Source organism: Mirounga angustirostris, unplaced genomic scaffold (assembly GCF_029215605.1).
Source record: "Mirounga angustirostris isolate CCGP_5_RB_7025 unplaced genomic scaffold, mMirAng1.0.hap1 SCAF_8, whole genome shotgun sequence".
NCBI lineage: Eukaryota > Metazoa > Chordata > Mammalia > Carnivora > Phocidae > Mirounga > Mirounga angustirostris.
The window spans coordinates 128406083-128411125 of NW_026991716.1; the positions used below are offsets into that span (position 1 = coordinate 128406083).

The window sequence follows — 5043 nt, forward strand, 5'->3', positions numbered from 1 at the left end:
CTTCAAGAAGTTTTATAGTTTTAGCTGTTGTATTTAGGTCTATGATTAATTTTTTTTTTTTTTTTTAGGGACTAACACACCCTTTTAATATGTTTTTAAATATTTTTAAGGTTTAAAAAGTGTTTAAAGTTTGTAATTCCTAGTAGGAAAACATTATCTGAATGAATACCCTAATGGCAAACCACTATAGAATGTTTCAGTTGCATGTGGGGCAGAGGGGTAGGGATTCTCTTCACAGCACCCCAGCTTTCTTCATGAGAAGGTCAGAGGTACACAGGTTTGTATTATTGCGACATCCTTTAGGTAATCGTTGCTTTTCCTTCAGCAAGGGCTTTATTTTTCAGAAAGACATTATGCTTGACCTCCAAATTTGGCTGATAATTTACCGATGAGATTCATAACCTTTGGATTGCTCTGATATTTTGACATATTCGCTGGGTTCTGGGCCACATCCTGGAAGGCCACCATAACTTCTGGATCCCGCATGGCTGTGAGAACCTCTGGATGACTAAGAATTTCATTGAGCCCAGGCATTCCTGCCATTCCAGGCATCCCCCCTACCATTCCAGGCATCCCCCCTGCCATTCCAGGCATTCCTCCAGGAAAATTACCAGGTATTCATCTCCAGGAAAGCCACCTGGGAAAGAGTCATACTGAGCTCCTGATTGTTGTCTGGCTTCTTCCTCCCTCTGGACCTTCTTAACTCTCATGTTCTCCCCGAGCCTTCTTAACCCTTTCTATTCTTTCTTTGATTTCTTGCTCTTCACGTTTTTGCTCATACTTTCTGATGTTCAGCAATTTTCTGGGCCCTCGGTTGAACTTCTTTCAGCATTGCACTAGCATCTTCATCGTAATCCAGTTTACAGGCAAGGGCAAGATCATGTGCTGTTTCTTCCCAATTGCCCAGAAGTCTGTGTGCTTTCCCTCGCCACTTATAAGGCAGAGCTGAATCAGGATTTACTTCAATAGCTCTCTCACAGTATCGAATGGCAGCATTTGGCTTCTGTAATTTGATGAAGACACTGGCTCTCTTGGCATACAGAATGGCCGAGCGAGGATTCAATTTGATGGCATCTGTGAACAAGTCAATGGCTTTCTGTAGTTCACCATCACCTAGGGCATCAATGGCAGCCACTTTTTTATCATTTGCCTGATCCATCATTTCCTCAGTTATCTCTACATTTTCATCTCCCATTTCTTGAGGGGCATCAGTATCTGGTTCAATCACACCTTCATTGTCAATTTCTAGATTACTATGGTTCGCCTGTCTTTATGTTTTCCTCTGCCTTCTTACTGTCTGTTTTTTCTTCCTTGATATTGTCTTCTGATTTAGCTTTATGAGTGGCAGGTGGTATTTTACCCCCCATGCTCTCCACCCACTCCCGCAGGAAGCGCACTTCCTCGGTGTGCAGAACGCTTGGATCCTGCTTACACATTTTCACAAGGCCCGAAGCTCGCTCACTTTGCGGGGGTCCATGGTCCAGAGGCAGTGGCAGGCGGCCAGCGGCAGGTGCGGCTGAGGTTGCAGCCCGATTCCAGATGCCGGTCTATGATTAATTTTGAGTTAAGTGTTGTGTATGGTATGAGGTAAGGATATAACTTCATTTTTTTTTTATGTGGATATACAATTGTCCAACAATGAGTATTTTTTTAAAAAGACAATGGAAGATTCTAGAGTGCAGTCCACATTGTTCTATAAAATATATACATATTCCATGTGTTTTCTGAGTTGTGAAAAAGAAAAGGATTTATTTTTTGTTTCATGATCAAAATATCCTCAAAACTACTGCATTATGGCTTCCAGAGTATACAGTGCAAAGATTTCGGAAGGAGGAAAAGGAAAAGGTAGGAAACAATTGAGAACAATGGTCAGGAGAGAGGAAGCTCAGAGTCAGGACTTAAATCCAGGACAATGACCAAACTTAGAGTGATAGGAGCTGGTGAGGGTCCTATCATGTTCAGGGACTCAGGCTCTAATAAAAGCCACCATGAGTGGAAGAAATCTGTGAACATGCAATGAAGGGAGTGTATGCTTCTAACATGGAGGATTAGAGTAAATTCTTCAAGGGAGAGAACATTTGAGTTGGACTTGAAGAATGAAGAGTCTTTGTCAGGTACCCCAGGGAGGGAAGCACAGGGAAAAGCAGGGGTTTGAAAATGAATAGATCAACTGGAAAGAAAAGAGCCACTAGCCCCTGAGGTAAGAAAGGATAGAAAAGTAAGTCAACTATGAATGACTCTTCTTTAATTACTGAAGACTCACTTTTCCCCCAAGTGATAAGCTTTAAAAAAAAAAAATTAGTATTGCTGGTGATGACAGCCTGTCCACGCTTCTACTTTTTTTACTTAAAAAAAATCTACAGCATCGTGAGAAGTTAGAATACCCGGCTGCTCCTTGGTGCTGTTCTTCCTCCCCATCCCAATAAGCCATGTCAATATTTAGCTCCCTTTAATATTAGGACATTCTTCACAAAGTTAAGCGAAGCTAGTGGCATGTTTATGTCAGATCTTTACTCCAATTATAATTTGGATTCTTTCAGGGCGCCAGGTGCCTCAGCTGGTTAAGTGTCTGCCTTCAGCTCAGGTCATCATCTCAGGATCCTGGGATCGACCCCACCTTGGGAGGGGGGAAAAAATCCCTGCTCAGTGAGGAGTCTGTTCTCTCTGCCCCCCTAGTTGTGCTCTCTCTCACTCTCAAATAAATAAATTAAACTTTAAAAAAACAAACAACCAAACAAATAATTTGGATTCTTTCCTAAAAGTTAATTTCCACATCGAACCGAAAAACTGAGGTGTGTGCAAGTGCATGCATTTTTTTAGTTCACAAATATGTAAAAAAAGAATTCCTATTTGATATCTATAACAAATATAGTGTCTACCATCACTTTGCTTTTACTTTTGACCTTGAACACATATAATGTTTTAAGCCTTGATTGCTTTATCTGTAAATTAAGAAACCTGGACTATTCTAAATTTCTCTTGCCACAATAGATGCATGACTATTTTAGGCATCTCCATAGACATCTTCAGTGTAACTTATATTCACTAATGCAAGCCAAGATCCAAAAGTAACAGATAAATCCACCAACAGGACAGAAAAGTGTAAATAATGAGAATAATGGCCATCCATACACATTTATAAGAAATGACATTTCCTTTCATAGTAAACTTTTAAATTCTTAAACACTTTTCTTATGCAACCAGTTTGTAACAGATGTGACTTTTCATCTTAGGCAGTTACGCACTTACTCATTTATTCAGCAAGTATTTCTGGGCCACACATGGCATGCAGAGTATGGTCCTGTAATGGGCACAAACACCTGAAAACGGTCATCTTATGATCCAAGGGAGCTAGGACAGGAACATAAATAAGTATGGTACTAGTCAGTATATATGATCAATAGGGTGTGTGTGGGGGGTCACAGATAATGATTACTATAAAGTACAAGGGTGATGAGAAAGACCCCAGAGGGCAGGACTTGAGAGGAGCCCTTTGCATCCTCATAAACACCTGCTCCCAAGAATGATGCAGACTACCTGAAGGTTAGATTAACTTGGCAGAAGAGCAAGAACATAATTTGTGTCAGTATGAGCCCATGAACCAAACAGGTTTAACTTGTAGGTCTACAATCCTCGACAGTGTCCCCTCAGAACGCTTTAGGGCGTTTTCTGTAAATGACCCTGATTTTGGCACTGCATCTACTGCCTTGTATTTTCATCTTCAGCTGTTAGTTTAGACTTAGAGTTACATCATAGAAGTACAGGAACTACACATAGGGGTTTAAAAATACTGTAAATTGAAATAAAACTTAGGAAATAGATGATGTTTTAGTATGCCATTTTAAATATCACATTTCCTCTTTTTTAAGCTGGCAGAAGTCATAACTTAGTTATTTGAATATCTTCAAAGACTAACACATGGATTTTTCCTGACTTATAGTTAGTCTTTAAAAAACTATGTTGTTGTTTTTTTTAAAAAAAAACAACTGTGTTGTTTTGAAACCCAATTTTGGAGGCCGGTAGAGACGTACATACCTTTTCAGGGTATAAATAGGAAATGAAGGGAGAGGCCAGGACTTGGGGTCAATGTCTAGTTCTGTCATTAACTTATTGTGAAGCCTTGGATGAATCGCTTAATTTTACTAAATTTAGGTTTTCTTAGCCACAAAATCAGTGGACTGAAATAAATGATCTCTAAATTCCCTTCTAGTTCTTACGATTTTTGCCTATATTTATAATTTCTTCTGTATAGAGGCAAATTCCCAAGTTTTATAGATTAGTATTTACTCCTTACTACAAGTACCAAGACTGTCTCTGTAAACTGAAGTGGATCAGCCCAGGAGGAGTGCCTGCAAAAATCAATGTGAAATGATACGTACTTGAGTGGCAGAGCTGAAGACTCAAGTCCAACGACTCTCTTTTTGCTTTCTGTCAGCGTCAGTACTAATCAAATCGTTGAATTAGCTCCGAAACCTTTGCAAATCAACCTCAGTTATTTGCAAATGGGGAAGTTCTGAGAGAGCAATTGCTTAGCATTTTGTCTAAGAGCTGTAAACAGAATATGAGTTAATTGCTCAATAATACAAAAATAATTCATCTCACAATAGTAGAGTGAAAAATGTAGGTAATTAAAAAGAAAAACAGAACACAAGCCAGAAAAGCAATATCCAGTGGGAGACAAAGTTCTTTAATCAAGGACATTTTCCTGGGTGTCCTGAAATCATTCCAGAGGCAGCTGTCCCCTTGGCCTACATTCAAGGCTGGTCCTATTTGTAGGTTTTAAAAGAAGCAATGCAAATGTTTCAATAACATGTTTGGTGTATGATAGGCCTGTATTAAAGGATTATTTTGCCATGAGTCCTAGTTGCAAGGAATGTGCTAAGCTCACAAGAGGTATTTCTAGGACATTGTTTGTGCCTAGTGATAACAGGCATTCCTACAGCAACTGCCTCAGAACATGCTCCCAGATCCCTGAGCAGTGATTTGCTGTAAGTGATGCCTGGAGCACCCCCGGATGGGAAGATACAGTAAGGAAAACTGCCC

General features: G+C 39.8%; 1 pseudogene; it reads right to left on the bottom strand.

The window, feature by feature from the left end:
• Nucleotides 1-351: 351 nt before the first annotated feature.
• LOC123837283 (hsc70-interacting protein-like) lies at nucleotides 352-1477 on the bottom strand (annotated as a pseudogene).
• Between the last annotated feature and the right edge of the window lie 3566 nt (nucleotides 1478-5043).